Source organism: Taudactylus pleione, unplaced genomic scaffold, assembly GCF_031769625.1.
Source record: "Taudactylus pleione unplaced genomic scaffold, aTauple2 ptg000408l, whole genome shotgun sequence".
Lineage (NCBI taxonomy): Eukaryota > Metazoa > Chordata > Amphibia > Anura > Myobatrachidae > Taudactylus > Taudactylus pleione.
Window position 1 is genome coordinate 4,757,501 of NW_028284810.1, and position 24,089 is coordinate 4,781,589.

A 24,089-nucleotide genomic window follows, 5' to 3' on the forward strand; every position below is an offset into this window, starting at 1 on the left:
CACAGTCGTGTGGCAGACCCTGGCACTGAAATGATTGGTTTGTTAAAGTGTGCATGGCCTGTTTATACAACATAAAGGTGGGTGGGAGGGCCCAAGGACAATTCCATCTTGCACCTCTTTTTTTTCTTTGCATTATGTACTGTTTGGGGCCTAGTTTTTCAAACTGCCATCCTGTCTGCCACTGCAGTGTCACTCCTAGATGGGCCACGTGTTTGTGCCGCCCACTCGTGTCGCTTAGCATAGTCATCCATCTACCTCGGTGCAACCTTTTGGACATAAAAACACTATTGTGAGGTGTGAGGTGTTCAGAATAAACTGGAAATGAGTGGAAATTAAGGTTTTTGAGGTTAATAATAGCATAGGAGCAGAAAAATCAACACATTCTGTGATTTTAGCTGTTTTTATGCTTTTTTTAAAAAAAAATACAGATCCAAAACACAGAACCCAGAACCCAAAACACCGAAGGGTGGTTTTGGCAAAACCAATCCAGATCCAAAACACGAAGAAAGATCCAGATCCAAAACCAAAACACAAAACACGAAAAGTGGCCGGTGCACACCCCTAATATATAACAACATATCTACAGTACGTATACAGCATCCCCCATTTACAATTCTCACTGACATAATTAACTAGTTAGTTACATGGTCACACTGCATAATGGATAGTATAATATGTTAGTACTCTCATACTCCCTTAAATATATTTGATTGTAAACAATTAATTCACAATCATTTTGCTAAATACTTAAAGTAAATAATTTCATGGCATTCACAAATCCACTTATAGCAAAATGTCTTTATTGATCAGTTAGCAATAAAAGACTGTATGATAGATGGAAGGCTCTCACAGAGAACCAATGTCCATTTCATCTGCACACTATGCTTTGTCAATTAAGGACCTCATTCTGAGTTGGGTGTATCTGCGGGAAGCAGTTGGGAAGACGACGGACGTAATCCCGACCGCCGGCTTCCCGACTGTCTAATCCCGGCAAGGCACTAATAACACGCGTCAAAAACCCGACGCCTGCCATTAGACCTACACCGGGAGCCCGACACCCGGCTTACCACTCGAAGGTAAGCCGTGCGCGGACAGCCGCGCTTAGGTTAGGGGCTCCCGTGGGAGACTTAGGGTTAGGCACCCCCCTGGGAGGTTAGGTTTAGGCTAGGGGAAGAGGGGGTTAGGGTCAGGCACCCGCGGGGGGACTTAGGTTTAGGCTGCGGGGAAGGGGGGTTAGGTTTAGGCACTTAGGGGGGGGATTATGGTTAGGCACTTGGGTGGTGGTTAGGCTTAGGCACCCCTAAGGGAGGTAGAATAGGGTTAGGGAATACTTACCTTTTGACGATTGGGATTTTCACCCCTGCCGGGCTTCCGCTGTCGGGATTTAAACCGCCTGCCATGCGGCCTGGCGGGAAATCATACTGATCCCGTATCTGCGTTCACTTGTGCTGATTCAGAGATGGATGGAATTGCAGAGCCGCACACAAGCAGCTTTGCAATTCCGTCCATCTTAATGATAATGCAGAAGGAGGTGTCAGATACATCCTTGCTGCATTTGTGAGCACTATCGGAAACGATCGTTGCACTTATGGACGGGCTGAGGGAGCTGTAGCTTCCCGCAGCCTGACCGGATGCTTGTCACCTCAGAGGCCAGCCAGGTACCTGCATCCGCCAACGCAGACCCTGGCCTGTCCCTACCAGAAAACGGGGGCAACACGCCCACGTTTCCGGGAATTTTGACCAGCCATGCCCCGCTCCACCCCCCATTGTCATGCTTCAGCTTGTGGGGTCTGTAGGAGTAATTGCAGGACCCGTTCTGCACATGCGCAGACTCCTAACCATCGGAGATGTTCACTCATCATCGGATAAACATACATCTCTGAATCAGGCCCACTGTTCCATACAACTGCGTCAGCCTGCTTACTGCCTTACACTAATGTGAGTATCCGCCCTGCTATACCGATTATCCGTCCATCGTGATGCGGAAGGCCATGCAACACCCACTGTTATTCCGTCCTCAGCTGTCATCATTAGTATCGGGACTTCCAACCACCCCATGTTGGGTGCAAAAGATCGGTCAGAAACAGGTTCCCCAACTCCATGCTCACGCCACAAACAAGTACAGAAATCGCCGACACGCCCATGACACACACCCACAAGACGGAAGAGTTCCATGCAATGGCGTGGTAGCCTCCCAGAATCGTTCATTTCACAGAAATAGTGATCCAGGAACACACGGATCAATCCTTCCACACTTTAAATCTCCGATTGCTTTGTGCGGCGCATGCGCAGTTTGCAGATATCCGCGGGATCCATTTGCATTTGGATTTGCGTCCTACTCACAATCCAGGCAAAAGTGCATTAAAGTTGTATGAAAACTATTCATTTATTCATCATACCACAGCACTCTGTTGTCAGCCTGATCCTCTGCTCCTTATTCTCCAAAACCCCTTTTACACCGGAGCTAAAAATATCCGGAGTCAGCGCCGGCAAAATTCCGGGGCTGATCCGGATAGGAACTTTGTTCCAACTCTGGGTCAGACCCGGAATTTAGGTGGAAAAGGGGTATAAGAGACGATTGCAGCCTGGCTTCTGTCTCCCCTCCTGATGGTAATTATTTTGCCTGAGTAATATGATAATGCAATATTATTCCTAAAGGGTACATACATATCATTGTAATACCGGACAATGAGGGTCAGAGATGTTCGCTAATGCCACCACAGTTGCAAATTTGTACGCAGCTGCTGTGAGAATAAATGCAAATGTCATAGTCGCCAGGATTTCTATGGAGACTGCCTCAGGCGGCGTCACAAATCCAAGCATCTGCGTTACTCTTCTGAGTGACCCTATGGTTGAGCCGAATGGCCCCGTGCACTGCAGCGCCTGAGCCATTTTATTGTGTATGAGATCGCAGATGCAGGCTGTGACACGCCTCAGAAAACGATGGCGACACGCATGCCTTTTTTGCCTCTGCTCTCCATGACCTCCCCCAAATGCTCCCTGATTGTCAGTCATACTGCGACAAAAGTTGCAGCTAGTGATGACGGTAATGTACTTTGACGTGTGCGCAGTACGATTTAGACACATGCAAAGATTACCGATAATCGCTCAACTGTGTAAATATCGGCATTGCGTACATGCCTGAATCAGGCTCTAAGTAAAAGTAATAATACCTAGCATTGTATGTGATAGACCTATACTATCCAGATATACTATACAGATATTCAATTGTTGTGCTCATTGCAGTTTCTAATGTGTAGATGCACAACATCCTGGTAATGAAGGGTACAAAACAAAGTAATAATTTAATAGCAAATTTATTGAGGCGGAGAGTCACTAGCTCTGAAATGCTGCCTTTATTCCGTCAGTCCAAAAAGCTATTTACAACACTTAGCATTCCTATGATTTATCTTCTTATAAATATTAAATATTTTCTGTCTGCAAATGTACTGTTTATGTATTAAAGCCAACTTCCGCCTTACAATAATTAACAGCAGCCAGCGTTGTTCTCCCTTGAAAACCTTCTACTTCATTGCCTTGTGGAGTCTATTAACAAGCCGTTAGCCCTGAACACAAATTGATGTTTTAATTGGTTCATTCTGCTTCCTTAACCTCCTAAATGCATAACAGGTAGTGGGTTTTTCTGTGTGTGTTTTATTTGTACTGTGCCCTGGTATCAGACCTTCCCAAAGAGGCAGAGTACATCAAAAATTTTTATTTTCTCTATTTGATAGCTTTAAATCATTGTATATTTGAAGCTATTCCTCTTGAACCATAATAAATGCAGAGCCGCAGATCATCGCAAGCACCTCTTCACAAAGTGTCATTTTTCCAGCTCAGTTGACTTGTGACACATCTCACTACATCAGTCAGTGACTTGGAAATTCCATCACTTCTGCCTTTTTTTTGTTTTTCTTATTTTTTTTTGTTTTGTTTTATGTTTATTTTTTCTTAATATATATTTACAACAGATTTTATTTTCGGATTGCTTACTCAGTGCAATATTTGCAGCTTGATAAAACGTACACTCTTGGGAGCGGGGAAGGTGCGTAGCCATGTAGTACAAAATGTAAAGCTGTGAAATAGTTTGTTTTAATTTTTATCTTTCTACTCTTAACATCTGGAGGGAATACGGCATTGCCAGTCTATCGAGTAGCGCCACAGTTACTGATCACTAACGCAAATGACTTCTCTTTCTGGTTCAACAGCTGGACAGTAAATCTACATTATTCATAATTAGCATTCGTTACAATTTGAATGATTGCATTAATTAATGTTTAATTAGAAGCAATAGGAGAATGTCTGAAGGCTTGACAGGATTGCTCTGTCTGTAAGGTCACTTTTACGGCACAAAATGATTTGAAGGAGATTTAAGGAAGCGCTGCTTTGTAACGAGAGCAGTAAAAATGTTTTTAGAGGAATAACTGTAAATATTGTGACAGACGACACAAAACATTTTCAGTGGGCGGAATTGTATAAACCGTATGATTCCAACACACAAATTAGGACGGTGTGTTCACTTTACAGTCACATAACATATCAGAGACTCGTACTAATAAAATAAAACCGTTGTCATGCGATAGAGACCCTGTCACATAAAATTTACATAATACAATAACGTTGTCTTCCCTTTTTTATTTTCTTATAATTCTGTCATTTGTGCAGAACATAGAAATGAGCAAATAAAAGTAATAGCACATTTTTTTATTTTCATTTAAATGTCTTTCATTAGCGATGATCTAGCCTCTTCCTTGCTTTCCAGTGTGTAATGCGAGTTTCCTCCGCCTCAGTCTACCATGTAGCATTACATTATTTTCAGTTCTCGTGCAGGCGGTGGTTTAACAGTGAAATAAGCGGAGGTAACAGAGTGCAGTGTGCGTTATAAATTGACTTGTCACTTATCTCCTTTTGTTTGGTGCCATATTGCCCTCGTAGTTAGCACCTGTAAAGCCTGATAAATTACACGGCTGGCAGGACTTTGACTCACTGTTTGCGTTGAAGCTGGGGACTTTTAGAGGGGAAATGTGCTGTGGATCTGTGAATGAAACCCTGGATATCTGCATTAATAATGATGCCATAATAAAGAGGTGTCTACTCAGATTAACGGGAGCAGGGTACATGCAGGGTACAATACATGGATGAAGATAACTCATCTAGCCTGTCTATTTTCTTTTCTACAGGTTTATATTATGTAGCCATACTGTACTCGTATTTATGCAGCTCATGCTTACATTTTTGTATTGTAGCCTTATTATGACCCACATCTGCTGCAAATCTATTCCAAATATTCCCGCAACATTTCCTAACGTTATTCCAAAAATGTCCATCAGACAGGTTTTGACTTTTTTATTGTAATATTCTTACTCTAAAGGCCCCAATACACGGTGCGATATAGCAGCCGATCCGACGGATTGGAGCGGTATCGTTGCTATATCGTTCCGTGTGTTTGTATAATATCGGCCAGTGCGTGCTCCCGTGGGATCGTGCATTGCTCCTCCAGATCTTTCTGCATGTTCAGTTGATCTGGGGAAGTGATGTATGATCCCATGCAATGCTATGCGGGTGGGGGATGCCGGTATATCGGACGGTTTGCCACCCGATCGCTCCATGTGTGGGGATCGCCCGATATGTCGCCCATAGGATCGGCCCTCGCACAGTGTATGGGAGCCATAAGAGATTTTTGTTACAGTGCTTAAGGTCATAAATGCATGCTGCCAATTTTAATGGTGGGGATTGGAGACAAATGAGCACATGCTGTCACAAAATGGCGGAGTGAGCAAGGAGGCATGATCACACGTAACTTTGATTGTGTTGAGTGCTTCTGACATGCTGGAGCTCATCCACCTCGTTCTCCTCCCCTATATACACCTATGCAGTACAGTAGTTAATGGGACATACCACACAACACAGAGCCGTAACTAGACTTTTTGGTGCCCTGTGCCAGAAAGAGCATTGCCGCCCCCCTTAGTTTCAAAGGGACATAATGTACCCAAAAAAGGGGAATGGCCTCATGGGGAAGGACCAGGGAAGAGATTGGGGAGGTCAGGAGATGCTGGGAATGAATAAGAGGAAGCTACAAGTGAGACTGGTAATAAACAGAAATTTTACAGGCCCAAACAGCGCCCCCTGACCTGTGGTGCCCTGTGCGATGGCACCGGCCACACTACCCTAACTACGCCCCTGACACAACATACCAGCCCAATGAAGACAAAGCTCTCCCCTTTGGGCCTGAGATTGGGACTGTTCCATCTAGATCAGGACAACTGGAAGGTATATAAATGTGTCTGTTTAGTTCCATTTCTCTTCTATCCTCATATATTGTTTTTCTTTTCAGCTGATAAGTTTCCTGCTTAAGGAGGAGCAATTACCAACGTACAGTACACGGAGACTATGGAGCCCATTCTGTAGCCTCATCCAGTATTCACAAGAATGCAGATTATCACTTCACTAGGACCAACTCAGGCAGTTCATACTAAGGCCCCCATTTACTAACGAGTTTTATCACCCAAACGAGTGACAAATTTCACTGTGTGTGATAAATGGTGCTCCAGCCAATCAGCTCCCAGCTGTCATTTTTCTAACAGTTAGAAAAATGACAGTTGGGAGCTGATGGGCTGGAGCACTATTTATCATACACAGTGAAATTTATCACTCGTTTTGGTGATAAAACTCGTTAGTAAATGGGGATGATGCAGAGTTGGTCGTAATTGTGCTCAAAATCTCTGGCACAATCGGCATTTATTAAAAGAGCTGTAATTACATCCATATGCAAAGCAACAATTATCATAAGATCCGTGGCAGTCAGTAACAATATCATATATGTTTGGTTTACTCCAGACATACATCACATACATTTGCATCTCACTTGCATCCATGTTTTTAACCTTTTATTTTATGTGCAACAAGCACACTCACTATAACACATCAATAAAACTTCTAAAAGATCTAATAAAGTACAAATAACTGTCTGTCTCATGTGCAAAACAAAATAGTTTTACTCTTTTTCCTGCTTGGCATACTGTATGTTCATAAATGAGCAAAAATGTCCTTACTGTACTTGACCTATATTAGAACACCCCCATCCCACTCTCTCCTTCCTATCCAGTTACAAGCGGGTATAATCTGCAAGTGCCCACTTTTACAGGCACATGCACAGCGATTTCACGCAAGATTCACTATGTCAGCTCACTTGGCACAATGCCTACACTACATGCCTAGTGCTTAAAAATAAGTGCAACTTTTACATGTAAGTAGGTTTAGAAATTAGTCACTAAGATACCCCATCATATACTGTAACAGTTTGGGTCCATTATGTGCAATCTAAGCTGTGCTAAGCAAGTGACCCAACTGCCACAACTAAGTTTTTAATTTCATTTTAATTTATTAAACTACTACAGAGTACAGTAAATTGAGCTTTATATTGTAATACAGCGCTCATAAAATTATCCATATTAGTTAGTCGACATCAGATTGTCCGGCTGCAATAAGCCTTAGGGGGAGCTCAGTGTAAAAGTTACAGAAATGAATGCAGCTACAATATTTTCATCACAGTTAAAGGACCTGCAGGCATGCTAAAATCATTCCTGGATGTTACATTTAGCACTCAGCACTGTTACTCTAGGTCCTCATTTACATACTGGCAATGGAAATATTAGCCTCAGCCTAATGCAGTACGTTCTGATAAAGAAAACCTCATTTGGACTGTATATTGTCATATTAGTGGCTATTTAGGAGCTGCTGTAGAGGGCTGGAGTGATTGTCTATAACAAGTGTAAGTTATTATTGAAGTGTTCATTTATTATTTAAAAGTAACACAACTAATTACTGCCCTATATAAAACTGCCTGCGCTCCATACAGAATTAATCAGGATGATTGTCATACAATCCAATATCTGTTGAAAAGGCTACAAAGACAGGGTTGTGGGGGTGCAGGACTTAAGGGGCAACAATCTGCTGTTTATTTTGAATCATCTCCAGTTTGTTTGTTTTTTGTTATTACTACGTGCTCCAGGGCCAGCGCTAACCTCTAGGTGATCTAGGTGGTTGTCTAGGGCATCAATCATTTGGGGACTCCTACAATAAAACAGTGAATGAGTGAAATAATGGCATCAATCAGTTTTTTTTTAAATAAAACTGGGGCAACCCAACATGGAGCGGGGGCCGCTGACATGGAGGAGATGCAGACGCCAGCGGTGCTACACTGCCAGTGTGGCACATGGCTATGAACTTACAGCCCAGCACCACACTCCCAATCTGCAGAGTCAAGGAGCACCCATCGTCAGCCTGCCAAGGTAAGAAGCAAATGAGAAGCGGCCTAATGCTCGAAAAGTGTGTGGACGGGGGCACTGCCTATAGCGCCTACAGCACTTGTGCTTGTACCTGCCTTGCTCATGTTTAGAAGCTTATAGATTGCATTTTATTTTATTATCTTTTTATTGCATACAGAGGGGGTCTGGGCCATGGAGCTCTGCAGTAAGGTGAGGGTTTAGGGTTGCCCCAAAATCTGCCAGTGCAGGATATCTACTGCTTACTTTTCAGTCCCGATCTGGCCCGCTGTCCTAAATTCATCAAGCTCCGAAAATACTACATTTTCAGAGCTTCACAGCAGGAACTTTCGCCAGATGGCGCTGATTCTCAGACCCCGCTCCTTCCCATGGGAAGGAAGACCAGATTGCGATGAGGGATCCTTTCTGATTCCTCCACCCCTGTCCGGCTCCCTCTGCTGGAAGTCAGTCATTAGGTGTGCATGCATGAACCCAAGTTCACCCATGAGCTCTAATACTAAGTTTCACGCTACTTTGTGATGATAGGGATCGTGGGAATAGCTAATCTTCGGATCATCTGTCTCCGCACTGGAGTAATGCTGAATTCCTTCGGTGATCTTGCAACTACCGCTGCTATTTGCAGTGTGTTGGATACCTAATTGTCGGGGAAACTTGGTCCTGGATAATGAATAGGCCCCTCAGTCTAGGGGCAAAATTGACTAAGCTTTGGTGTGACAGCGGTTTCTATTCTATTCTAAACTCCGGCGGTTTGGTGGCGGGTTCTATTCTGTTCTAAACCCCAGGGGTTTGGTGGCGGTTTTGCAGCGGTTTCTAAATGACAGCCCTGTTCTGTTCTATTCTAAAATGTGTTTTGACTGTGGTTTGGCGGCGGTTTTGCTATCTGCAGATTTACTAAGGCCAAAACCACCGCAAAACTGCCATCAAAATACATTTTAGAATAGAATAGAACAGGGCTGTCATTTAGAAATCGCTGCAAAACCGCCACCAAACCCCCGAGGTTTAGAACAGAGTAGAACCCGCAACCAAACCGCCGGGGTTTAGAATAGAATAAAAACCGCCACCAAACCCCCAGGGTTTAGAACAGAATAGAACCCGCAACCAAACCGCCGGGGTTTAGAATAGAATAGAAACCGCAGCTTAGTAAATTTTGCCCAAGGAATCAGACTTCAAAACAAGAGAAGTACTGTACTGATTACTAAAAGCACTGTACTAAATATCTTCCATTTCTTCGTTATTAGATCTCTGTAGACTCCAGAGGAGCGGCACACTATTTTAGTATAGGATTGTCAGTCTGCCATATATCATTATTTGGCCATTATGCTATAACCTATTTTATTTAAGTCTGTGATACCTAAAGAGGTTAACATTTTTCATTTTCTTTTCAGAAGTAATGCTGTAAGATTAGTAAGATCCCCCTAAGTCATGTTAAGATGGTGCTTGGGTGACAGTACATACTGCAATACTTGGATATTAAGAGATGCTAAGCATAAGAGTATGTGAATGATAATGCAAATATAAGTGCTAATACATTAGTAGTCATTTATGCTTAGCAGAAGGTCAAAGAAGTTTTAGTTCAAAGCTAAACTTGTTGTTATGGCTCATAAGAGATGTCTAATAACACTCCTTGATACACTGTACAGGGTGTGGTGTGGTGTTGTGTGCATATGTGTGTATACATATATATATATTATTTTGGGGGGGGTTGAAGCATGTACATGAAATAGAGTTGGGTATGAGATGCCGACAGTTGGGACCTTGGCGGTCAGAAACCTAACACTCCCCCCAACGCCGCTACTTACCTTCGGCATCCCGGCGGTCGGGATGCCGGTGTCGGGATTCCAACGCCGGTAATGTATACGTCGGCATCTCGACCGCCGGGATGCCGAATGCATCCCCATGGAATATACTTATGTACATGTTATTCTTAGTGTGATGTCTTATTTAGTCTTGAAATTCTTGTAATTCAAATAATCACATACATCAGGGTAATTTGAACTGTCTATGTGCACATACATAATTATAGATAGAATACTGTTGTATGTTTGAGATTATAACTACAGTAACAGCATTAATCTGAGCTTTCAGCCCTATACTGCATCTCATCATCACCCTCTTTCCCCCATCAGCACCCTCATACTTTTATCATCTCCCTCGTTACCCCTCTCCCCCCTCCTCATTCATCATTTTCTCCTCTGTCACATCTTCCTCTCTACCTCATACAGCATTTTTCTCCCTTTTAGTCTTCTCCCCGCTTCATCATAGCACTTCCCACCATCATCATTCTTTCCTTTATTTATTGTTATTACATATGTTTTTGGACTATGGGACGAAACCAACCCTTGAACATTCATCACACCCTAAGCTTTCAAACCCCTTCAGCAATAGTTCCCATTATAATCATTTAGCTGAGCACAGTAAAGCGTGACGGGATCCCCTCCGAGGAGGATGTATTTGCTGCAGAGCAGTGTAAAGCTCTGTACTCAGAGAGGACTGATAATTACAATCAGTGCACCTTATGTGTACTTTTTGGCACTCGAGAATACCGGTCACAAGTTATAATGGGGTGCAAAAAGGACATGAGATGCTGATGGTCACAGCAGAGATAGTGATCTTCCTGCTGCCTTGGGACATCACAGCCCTTCCTGCTGTACACTCACATAGCTCTAGGGGAGAGGCATTAAGTAACTTATAGTAAATTATAGCAATTTATCTTTTCATCAGGTATCACAGCCGTGACATAATTCTACACATCCAGCAGTCCTAATTTTATAACATTAGCGCTACGTAAATAATTAGTTTTGCTTGTGTACAAGTTGTTAACTTGTAACTTAAATGTATCAACTTGTGAATATTATGCGTTACTTAGGAAACATTAGCAACTTGGAGTTTTTGTGTCAACATTTGCAATGTTCTTATTGTACTAATTTCACTGTGTATAGTATTGTCCTTATTCACAGTAAAACTATTCTGCACAAATGACTGACATTGACCTATTAATGTTGCTGCAAAAATCTGTGCTACTCTGTGGCAAAACCTTCAACAATAAAGAATGTTTTTGATGGAATGTAGAATTCCGGAGCCAGTATCCCCACCACTGGCATCCCGATGGTAAAGGTGCATATCCATAGCAGATGGTGGAACGACAGTACGATTACAACATTGCACTGTAATCGTACAGTCATTCTTCTTCCCCTGCAGTACCTACACTGAATGATATGTCATTCAGTGTAGGCACCTCCCTCATCCCTGAACATGGTCAATCTGTCGTTATCGGCAAATTGAACAGCATGTTCAGGCGATGATTGATGTCGGAAACGACCAGCGGGAGCGCGCATCGCTGGTGGTTTCTGACATTTTCATGCCCGATTTGTGCACGATTAATGAGCGATTGAACGATAACGATATTGATATCGTTCAATCGCTCATTTTAATTGGCAAGTGGATACCCGCCTTTAGTATTTGGTTATGGAGAGGGTTAGGGTTAGTCACTAGGGGGAGAGTTAGAGTTAGGCACTAGGAGGAGGGATAGGGTTAGGCACTAGGGGGGAGGGTTAAGTTTAGGCTGGGGTGGAGGTTAGGTTTAGGCTGTGGGGGAGAGGGTTAGGTTTAGGCTGCGGGGAGGGAGGGTTAGGGGTAGGTAGGGCTGCCTACAGTTCTGCCGGGCCCAGGTACTGGGAGGGGGCGTGGTCGAATGGCGAGGTGTGGCCAGACCTCCTTCCCAAAAAAAATAAATTATTATGTTCTCGGCCATGCACACAGCACAGGGGGCATAGTTGTCCAGGGGAGGAGGTGCAATCGCTCCCCCCTCCCGCATATAACGCAGGGAGAGAGGACTGACAGCAGCCTCTCTCACTAGCAGGCACACAGCATGAAAACAGAGTGTGTGCTGGGCTGGGGAGAGAGGCTGCTGCAGCAGTCAGTCCTTTCTCCCTGCTGCCTGAACTTAACAATAATGGCGGCTGAGGCGGGGTGGTGGGCAGGCTGCAGGACACGGGCCCCTGCCGGGTCCCTTCAACAGGCCCGGGTCCAGGTAAATAGTACCTGCACCCCTCCCTCTCGGCGCCCCTGGGGGTAGGTTTAGGATATTTACCGACAGGTGTCGGAATCCTAACACACAGATTTTTCATCACTTGATTCCTATTCGTACTCATAAATGTGTCCCTTTTATTCTTTACCTCTCATAACTGTCTGTCTCTCTTATATTCTCCTCGTAACTGTGCCCCCAAATAAAACATACATCATTACTGACAATTAATATGCTCTTTAATTAATTAATATGCACTTAGCACTCCCACTTTACTGGGCACATGTAGCACCTCCCCCTTTACTGGGCACACGTAGCACCTACCCCCCACCTTACTGGACACACTTAGCACCTCCCCCCTTACTGTGCACACATAGCACCCACCACCACCACTTTACTGGGCACACTTATCCCCTCCCTCCCTTCCTGGGCACACTTAGCACCCCCTTACTGGGCACAAGTAGCACATACCCCCCACCTTACTGAGCACACTTAGAACCCCCTTACCATTGTTGGGCACACCTAGCACCCTTCCCCCCTAGCCTGGCAGACTTAGCAACCCCTCCCTGGGAACACTTAGGGCCTCATTCAGAGGTGGTCGTAGGATGCAAGCGGTCGTTCTGAAACAGGACGGCCGCTTGCATCCTGAACGGCCGCCTCCATGTTGGTCGTTAGGCTGTGGGTTAACACCCACAGCTCTAACGACCGCTAAGATTGATGGTCGCGATGGTCAAGACCATCGCGGCTTATGACGAGACCCTAAGGTAGGGTCTCGTCAACCTTAAGCCCCAGGGAGCTTCCTGCTCTGTTTGAGCAGGAAGCTCCCCACTGACATCACTGATGAAATCAGTGGGGCCGCCCCCAAATGGCAAGCGTTCCGACAGGAACACCTCCATTTGGCCGGGCATGCCCCCGGCCCGCCCAGCAAACGGAGCCGGCTCCGTCGTGCGCATGCGCACTGGAGCAACATCGACCCGGTTGCGAGCTCGTAGAGCTAACGACCGGGTCTGAATAAGCTCCTTAGTACCAACAACCTCCCCCTCCTTTTTGTCAGCCCACCCCTTGAGCTGCCCCTGTTGAGTATTTGGCATTCCATACATACCTAGAAATTTGTGTTATACCGCTACCACTTCCACATCACATCGTATATGGTCAACATTGATCCTGTTGATCTCAAACCAACGCACATCTATTACCAGCACCACCATCTTTCTACTTTAGTGAAACATTGAACAGCGATTCTATGCGATCAGTGGGCCTGATTCAGCAAGGTACGCAGTTGCAAAGATGCACACAATCGGTTAATTAATTTGCACTGCGCATGTGGATGCTTTGCACTGCGCATGCGCGAACTAGCAAAAGCGATGGGAACTGAGGGGCTGATTCAGAGCTGAACGCTCTGACCAGAGCGCTCGCTCTGAATCAGGGCCCTCCTCCATGAAAATGGAGCGGCCTCCTGGCCGCTCGCATAGCTGTGGGTGACCACCCACAGCATATGCGAGCGGCCAAAAAGATGGTCGCGATGGTCTTGACTATCGTGACCATCGGACTTGCGACAGAGACCCTGCGGTAGGGTCTCCCTGCCACAAGCCCTGGAGTGATTTTGGCTCTATTAGAGCCAAAATCACTCCCACTGACATCACTAGTGATGTCAGTGGGGCCGGCTTCAGACGGTCGGCCTTCCCATGGGAACGCCTCCGTCTGGCAGGCACGCCCCCTGCACGCCCACCAAAGGGGGCGTGCTGTCAATCAACATCGACAGCACGCCCCCTTTGGTGCGAGACCCGGAGCGATGGAAAGCCCGTCGCTCCCCGGGTCTTGCGCATGCGCACGACGGAGCTCCCTCCGTCGTGCGCATGCGCAGTGGGGAACATCGACATGCTTGCGAGCGTACTGCCGCTTGCGAGCGGGTCTGAATGACCCCCTGTGTTTGCACAGGCTACGCATACCCAGGGCAGAGTGATTGACAGGAAGTGCCGTTTTGTTTGTGTGACGGGAGGGTGGTCGGACGAACACAGGCGTGCCAGTGTATTTCAACGCCATTGTATGGGTGTGCATAAATTAGCCACTACGATACCAGACGCCTCCTGAGTACTCATAGCGTGCGCATAAGTAAGCAATTCCTGAGTGAGGTCTGACCTGCCTTAACTGCGCATATGGGTCCGATATTACTCGATGTTACCGATTGTTTCGCTATGTTGAGTAGGGGGAAGTGGGCATCCTTATGTCAGGCTGCATACGCAATGTGAATGCAGACATTTACATATCACCGCTGATATTAGCAATGCAGTTGGGTGTGTATAAGCAGAATAGCGATCCATGCTGAATCATAGAGAAATTGTGTGTGTTTATATCATGCACATGCATTAGGTTTGTGGAATCCTTTTAATCCAGTGCCCACAGAATAAATACTCACACACTTATATTGTAACAGTAACCATGTAAAATGTATCAGGACAGTGATATGATACAAACCGAATAAAACTACACAGGAATATGGCCTTCATGATTTTGCTATTGTGCTCATTATTAAATGGGTTTTCTTACCTGTCTTCCAAGGGATTATATCATTTTATGAATTGATATTGTTCAACACTCCCCGGTTTTACATTCTAAAGGCCTACGGTAATAAAACAGACCATTATTTATTACATATGTAAGAAAAGAATTATAGAAGAAAGTCGTTCACACATACACTGATGTCCTTGGGGAACTCCAAAATTGAGGTTCTTATATGATTTGTGCTTTCCCGCTGAATGCTATATCTTCATATTTGTTTTACATATAGTAAGCAGGTACTATGCATCAGTCAGACAGTTATAAATCTGTGGATGGATTTTTTTTTAGTTTCTTATCATTTTGAAATTTTTTTTTGCTGTTTTTTCTTATTATTGCTTATCAAACTTTGGTTTATATAGAAGAGGGGAACTTACAGGCCCATTTTGCCTTTCATTAGCAGTGACTGGTCTAATTTTTTTTTATTCAGTTGGATTTTTCTTAAAGTGAAAAGCAAATAAAAAAGCGGTATACGTATGAATAAAGGAAGGAGAATGATTGCAGAAAAATACAAGACTAGATACAAAACAATTGATCATATAGATTTAAAATATTTGCTTCTCTTTGCTCTTATAAAAATAAAAATTATTATTATATAAAAGTATCAGGAGGTCTGCAGGGGCACCGAGAGGGGAGGGGGGGCAGGTAGTAATCAGTTGAGCCCAGGCTTGTTGTAGGGGCACGGGTCTACCGCTCTTACTCCTGTCAGTGGGAGCAGCGCCAAGCATACACTGCTGTGTGCTGGGCTGCAGTGAATATAGGGAGACTGCTGCTGTCGCTGAACGTGGCAACAGTCTCCTTTGCCTGCACCTGATAGGAGGGGGGAGACCGATCGCACTGATCGTGCCCCTCCCCTGCATCTGCCCCTGGCTCAGAGGCACAATGGCACCCCCTGCGACGCTACAAATACTACTTCTTCATATTTTTTTGTAAGGCCATGCCCCCTTAGTATCCAGGCCCGGACAGGCTCTCTATAACCCTGAAGGTCTGTACCCAATCTGGCTGCAACCTCATTTTAAACTTCCCTTTTCCCACTGTTATAAGGGGCTGCTAGGTACTGATGGAGCAAAGTATGAGGTAGTTTACTGGTCCATTTTTTTAGAAGTGGCAGGAGATGTTTATAGAAAAGGAGCTGGGTTCCTATTGGGGGTAGAACAAGCATCGCCAAAGGTATGCAGTCTGTAAGCCGACTGCATACCTTCCATGCAATCCCAGCATGGGTCTAAAGACAGGCGTCGAGATGCCGACGCCTGTCATTAGACCTATGCCGGTAGCCCGATGCCTGGCATCCCGATCGAAGGAGCGCTGGGTGTGGGTAGCTGCGGGGGGGTGAGGGTGAGGTTTAGGGCTCCCGGGGGGGACTAGGGTTAGGCACCCCACTGGGAGGTTAGGGTCAGGCTAGGAGAACGGAGGTTAGGGTTAGGCACTCCCGGGGGGGAGGTTAGGGTTAGGCACCCCCCGGGAGACTTAGGTTTAGGCAGCAGGGAGGGGGGGTTAGGTTTAGGCACTGGGGGGGAGGTTAGTGTTAGGCACCCCTAAGGGAGGGTTAGGGTTAAGGGGGGGATTAGGTTAGTCAATACTTACCTTAGGACGATGGGGATTTTCAGCCCTGTCGGCCTCACGCTGTCGGTGTTTGAATTGCCGGCCATGCGTCCGGCGGGAAATTATACCGATTCCCCATCAAACCCAAACATTCCTTGCTCTCCACCCCCCCCCCATGGACCTGATTCATTCATACCCGATGGTTTGCGTACAAGTCGGATTGTTAGACATCTGCGCACGAACAGGATCTGCACTGCGCATGTGTGGGTCTTTATCTGCGAGTACGCTCACAGTGTCTCTAAGCCGCAGCGTGATTGACCGGCTGCGGACATTTGAAGATGGAATACCGAGCATGTGTGAGATTTGCTTTTTATATATGGAGAGACAAATGACCATTTTGGCAAATTGAAATGAAATGTGTAGTCTCACCCAGTCAAACACTGTGAGATTGTAAAAAGGTCAGTAGCAAAATTATTGTCTAAAACTGTGAATACATTCTGTTTTAGATCTCTAATGGAAGATACATTACCTTTAAACTGCTCCATCCATCACAATGGTTGCACTCTTTAAATCAAACCACCTCTCTCACAATGATGGAAATTCCAGAAAGGAACAAGTACGTTTTGTGTGTTTTAACACATTCAGAGATGCAGCTAAAACTTTCATTATTTCCAGAAGCTTTTCAGAGTATGAATGTTTATGTAATATTGCATTAAAGTCCTAATTCTGTTATGTGTAAATGTTTTATGTGATTTGTCAGGGAAGCTACTCATGTGTCAAATGAGTCACTACTTTCCCTCTGGGTTTTTGTGTTGTACTTGTTATTTCGTGTGAGCTTTTACAAGGCGTAGGGGAGGGAAAAGGACACTCTGTGTTCATCAGTGCCCTCTAGTAACTCCCTCTGGGACGTTGCTCTCATGCTAAGGAATAAAATTGGGGGGAAATGTAAAACACTTCGGAGATTGGGTGACCGGGAGGTCACTTGGACGTGCTGAGGATTTCAACAGTTGAAAGAAATGGTTTGCGATGTAACCTATCACACTAACAGCTATGGGGAGAGATGGGCTAAATTGCTTCCTTTTTATCAGAGTGCTTACATGCATAGTTCATAGTTTCCCTCTGATGTTTTTCCGGGCTTTTCTGGCATTGAATGTGTTAATATACATTCTGCAGATTGTTCTGTCCTCAAATGGGTGAATACAAAGGTTTTAGTGTTATTCTAAAGGACAGTGGAAACGTTACGTATAAAAGACGTTTAGGTTAACTCAAAAAGTCATGTGAAAGCATTATAAGATTTAAGTTATTGATGTTGAGATGTAAGAAGTCTGCACACCCTTATTGATATGACAGGTTGTGTAATATAAAGCCGAAAATCATGATAATCATGTCACCTTTAGGGGTCTATTCATTATCCCTTACAAAAGTAGGTGAAAATTTACATTTTCACCTACTTTTGTAAAAATGAAGTATCAGAGACATTCTCTATAAAGGTTACAAAGGCGATATCATGGATATCTCCTGTTATCTTTCAGTCCCAATCTGGCCCAGTATCCCCATACCCTAGAATCCGCAGGAGGTTCAGGTTACGAAAAGGGAACCTTTTGGGTTCCTCTGCCCCTGTTCGTCTCCCTCTGCTGGCCATCGGGAGCTTTGTGCGCATACATTAGCCCCAGTTCATACTTCATACAGTCATACTCCTCAGTGCTAAGTTTAACTGCTACAAAAATAACACTGATAAAGGAACATGGGGACGCTGACTGCAACGGAGCCATGTTGAATTCCTAGGTGTTTTAGTATCCACCACTGCTACTTGCAGCGAGTTAGATACTAAATTAGCAGCGCAACTAATAGAATGCAAGTGAAAAACAAATAGATACATAACCTACAATACCCTAGTTATATAAGCGTGCATGTTAGAACTATACTGTGTTCAGAGTTAACCAATCACAGACCGACTGTTCCTGTAGGATTTCCTGTTTGCCTCCTATTGGGATAGCCACGGTTGTAAAACATATATAGGATCTCATTGTTGAAAGTTACCAATATGGAGAGGGTGGTATAAAATAATTCTAAGTGCATTACATGTGCTATGGAAGACTGTCATCAGTAAGTTGAGAAAATATGGCACAACAGGGACAATGTGGGTGATTCAGCAAGGATCGCATCTGCAAAGCTGCATGCAGGGCGCTTTGCAATTACGTCCTTGCTATTATGCAAATGCAGCAGGAGGTGTATGACAGAGGTCGCAGGCTGGCATCACCATCGTGACCATCAGTGGTCGATGAGGCTACTCAGGCTGGCCAGCTTGCAAGCCCAGGCCACTGCATCGGTCGACGCAGTCACTGGCCTTGCCACTCCCAGAAAACAGGGCGGACACGCCCCCGTTTCAGGGAACGCCGGCCGCCCCCTACACTGCCCCTTAAATGCCTCTGCCTGTCAATCAGACATAGAAGGGTCTGTGTGCAACTACGCAGGATCCATTCTGCACACTCGAGCCCCACGACAATTTACCGTAAACGGTGCTTATTTATAAGGGGGCGTCATTAGGCCATGACCCCTACTCGCGGACCGCAGGAAAATTCTCCTTATTCTACCCACTTCACTAGGAAGTGGGCAGAATGCAGGAGAAGTACCTACCTTTCTGGGAGTGTGGGGGGTTACCCGAGTCTACCGCGACTTCCGGAAAGGTAGGCATGTATGGTTTAAAGCATGTCTAAAACAATGTGCAAACCAAATTACATAAATGAAGTTATAGTTATTCCTAACATTAAATAAATACAGTATATAATATATTACAGTATATACACCATGCATACTCTGCACTCAAAAAATATATCACTAACACTTGTTGTATTGTACTGTATATTAAAAACAGGTCTACATATTGCAGTATAAGTTAAATGCACCTCATGATGAATAACTGATGGCTCGGATGAGCCGTGTGTGGCTTAAACCAGAAGGCTGGGGGCTGGCCTGAGTGATGATCACATGCACTTTTAGTTAACCTATTGTATATCTAAGGGTGTGGGATGTGCAGAGTTAATTTATACTCTGTAATGCATGCTTTAGGCCTCTTTCCTGAAGAAAGTTTTTCCCGCCCTGCTTTCCCCAGTGCCTTGCTTGTTGTTAGCGATTGTTGTGGCATGAAAGTATGGCTTATCATCAGCCCGGATGCAGTTGGTGCATTGGAAATTGTGGAGAAATACTGTACCATCTTTTCTGGAGCAGTATGGCCATCTTCAGATGGGATTGGGAGAGTCAAAGGTTTGTGCTTAGTACCCTAGTGATTGTTTTTTGCATCCACTGGGCGGATACTGGGCCTAATTCAGACCCGCTCGCGAGCGCTGAGCGCTCGCAAGCAGGTCGATGTTAGGCCAGTGCGCATGCACATGACAGACCCGGCTCCGTTGTGCGTATGCACGAGACCCGGATAGCAACGGGCAAGCCGTCGCTATGGGTCTCGCTACGAAGGGGGCGTGCTGTCGATGTTGAGTGACATCACACCCCCTTTGGTGGGTGTGCCAGGGGCGTGGCTGGCCAGACGGAGGCATTCCCATGGGAACGCCTACCGTCTGGGGCTGGCCCCACTGACATCACAAGTGATGTCAGTGGGAGTGCTCTCGGCTCTGATAGAGCCAAAAGCACTCCAGGGCTTGCGGCAATGAGACCCTACCACAAGGGTCTCGTCGCAAGCCCGATGGTCGCGATGGTCATCTTTTTGGCCGCTCGCTATAGCTGTGGGTGGTCACCCACAGCTATGCGAGCGACCAGGAGGCCGCTCTAAAATTCAGAGGGACGGCCCTGATCTTGCCACCATACAATTTTTTAAAAATCATTTTTTTTAAATAAATAGCTGATCTTTTTAATTCTATATCCTGTCTCAGTTGTGTTTATTTCTTAGATAAGTTTGTTATGTATGATGAGGACACACCTCAGCCGTTACTAGGTTTATAAGTTATTTATTTTATTATATTCCAGTGCATCTCATGACCTACCGACAAGATGTCTCTCCGCTTTATGGAAATATATAAATAAGTGTTATGACTGTATTCAGTCTTTTAATACCACTAGCTAGAATTATGGGATGAATAAGAAATAGAGCACAAGCTAATCCATACTTTCCCTAGGTTGTTACTGTGGCAGCTGGCATTAAAACAGACTGCTAATTGTTTTCTAATTTACCATGAATGCTCTGTTTGAAGCATAAGAAAGGCCCCACTTTGGGAAAAAGGGGGTATAGTTTTTCTAGTCTGTGTGCAGATCGCCCTCTCCCTGGAATTCTCTGGGTACGTGTTTATTGAAACTCAGCCACTTTTTCCATTTACTGTTTTCTCCAAACAGATAGGTTTTTGCTGACTGTTTGGCTTGTCTACACCTGCTCCAACTAATCATCAAACCAAATCCCGCTGTGGGAACAAAGAGAAGTAATCATAAGACACTAAGGTCACAATGGTGGTTAACCCCTTGCTTGAAGCAATGCGGTGGAGAGATGTTGTAGTCAAATCTCAAGATAAACTACTCATTTTTGTGCTGCATGTTTCTCATAAAGTACAAGTAGGTAAATTGCTGATTTTGCTCATTCATATATATAATATAATGTCCAATAACATATAGCTTTAGGAATTGTTGTGTTGTACTGTAAAATGTCCCAAAAGCGAGTTACATCAACACTTGGAAGTTGTATGTAAGGAGTTGTAGCTGTAACTAGGCTCCGGGGTATGGTGCTGTTTAGTATATTGTACCTAGTATTAGAGGGTAGTGCAGTTTTAAGGGTTTGATATAGTTGTATGTTTTAAAATGCCAATTTCTTAGAAATACTTTGTGCCAGTTAAAAACAGCTATTGTATAGACATGAACAGTGGAACTGAAGGTAAAGCCATTACAGACAACATCCGGTACACACTATTTATTACAGTAATGCCATGTCATTGTACATCACATGAATCATGGAGGGTATTTATGAAACTGGTTAGACAGGTAACATTGGGAAAAATGTTACACACAGTCACTTGTAGGCCCATATCTATTTACACCTTTCCTTCCGGCCTGTCTGTTTGACCTTCCAGCTTCACCTTGCTGCCAGTGCATTCGCTTCTAATGCTGCTTTCTGCCAGCTGTGTTTGCTGACCTATCTATGATTACTTGTAAAGCCTTGTTCTAGTGTCATTGAAGCTCATCATCATACCTGCAGAATTGTATCACGCAGGTTTGTATTTTCAACAGATCTGTAAAAATAACTGGTCCACCGTCCATGCCTTTCGGCAGGGGTGCTAAAAAAAAAAAGGTTCAGGCACAAGAACTTAAAGGGGGCATGAATGGGCTGTGCTTACTGCTCACACCTGTTTGCGAATATGTATATATCGATAACAATTACCCTCAAATTAAATCTGAAAGACTGCAGTTAAAGCAAATCTTGTTTGTTTCATTTCAAAGCCATTGTGGTGGTGAATAGAGGCCAAAATATGAAAATTCTGTCAATGTCCCAATAATTATGCACCTGAATGTAGATACGTACTGTACTATAAAGTCCCACTTGGTTAAAGCTTGGAAAATACAGATTGATCCCTATGATCCCTAAATATAAACTATTCTCATTTGCACTTGACATATAGACCGAACTGCCATACATGCAAGATACTGACTTATGGTCCGTTTTTTTTTGTTTCTTTGAAGTCTGTATTATAGTGTATGTAAAAAAATAACTTCTAAAGCTAATCATGAACTCTATTGATATTCACAATACATGACATATTCCTTTGTAAATATGAATGTAACCAATTAGCTTAATGCTTAGCTCCTTAAAGTACTACGCCGCTATCTTGCACACAAAGGAGGTAAAATGCACGGAATTAAAATAAATAAAGTCATTTAAAGAACCTCTGCATTATTTAGCAAAGCAGTGGTGATGAATCAGACCAAGTAAAATGAGATGTATAATTGTGCTATAATTTTGCTATATGAATGGAATTTGTCTCTGCAGAGATATGTGTATGAAACCAATTAGTTTAATGTAGCTCTCTTGCAGCAATAATGGTAAATATGGTAACATAAAATGCTGAAGTTCAGTGTTGAGAAACAACAAGAACTCTGAAGACAAAAAAATGATAAAATGCTGTATCACGATATGCGGGAAATAGGATTGAAGCATTAGGATACATAGAGGCAAAGTGCTGAACATCGGCGTAATTTGGTCATAAAGGTGTTTAATAACATTAAAAAAATGGTAGCACACTCGTTTCAATTATTATAGCTTGATAGTGTCGCTTACTATAAAAATATATAGATATTTTTAGGTTTATGAAAGGAGACTGCATCTCACCACTATGAAAATATATAAATTCCCAATATCATACTTCACAACCTTCCCATTGTGGGCAGTGGGAGATTGTAGTAACTTGATCCACCCAGACCTTGCCCTGTTCTTCCTAAACCTTGCCCCTAGGCTCCATCCCTGAATTAAATTCACTAGAGCATGCTTTTAATGGTGTTTTAGCACCTATAAAAAAATTTAAATTGGGGATGGAATTGACCCCATGTCCACTTCAGTAGAACCATCTTATGAGGGTCTTATGAGTGCTGCTGGCTCATTTTACTTGCATTTATCTAATCAAACATGCAGGGCTGGCGCAACGCAATAAATGGGGTATGCATTGCAGGGAGGAACCATGCTGGAGAGGCTCCTACCCTGCACTGTCGGCCATGTAGCTTTCTGCTCTGAGAGTCCCGGCATCTCCCTGCATCTGAGTGATCACATCTCCTCCCCTGCCCCCATCACCTCTGTTGCCGGGGCCATCTCCCCTTCCGACCCTAAGCATCTTCAGTCATATTCTCCTTAATTTAATACATTTCAAAATACTGTCATAGCTGGGACTTGAACCCATCTCCTCGTGCTTTGCAGTCTGACAGCTTATCAATGGAACCGTTTGCTCTTACAAGGAAGACAGTGAATTCTACCTATATGAAGCTACTTCACATTCTCCTTAATTTAAAATACAGCCATGCCTGGGATTTGATACCACATACCACACTATGTAGTCAGACACTTTGCTCTTGCATTAGAAATGTGTGCTCCTGCATTAGAATGCGCGAATACTATCTATATGAATATGAGGGGGCAAATTTATAGTCTGCATAGGGACGCCCAACACCCTTGCACCAGCCCTGAAGACATGAGTAGGCTAAGGGAGTGTTCTCCATTGACACAGTCAATCTCATGTGAGACTGTTGTTCCCTTGATCCATAGGACTGAATAAGCCAGAGCAAAATTAAACCACTGGGTTGTTAGAGCAGTTCCCCTATGAGATGTTAGTGGTTTCCTTTTATATGTTAATTGGTTAATGGTGTAGTAATCTGTCATCCTACCATAAGGGGAGTGTTTAGGGAGTTATGGGGGAGATATATATTAAACTTTAGAGAGAGATAAAGTAAAGAGAGAGATAAAGCACCAACCAATCAGTTCCTAACTGTCATTTTTAAAACACAGCCTGTAAAATGGCAGTTAGAAGCTAATTGGTTGGTACTTTATCTCTCTCCACTTTATCTCTCCCCAAGGTTTGATAAATCTCCCAGTATATTATTGATCACTGGCAGTTATTTCTTCCTCTTGTCTTCTGGAAATTAATGGTGCCGCTTGCATCTATTACACTGATCAGTTGCTAGCACTGGAATATTATGGGGTACTG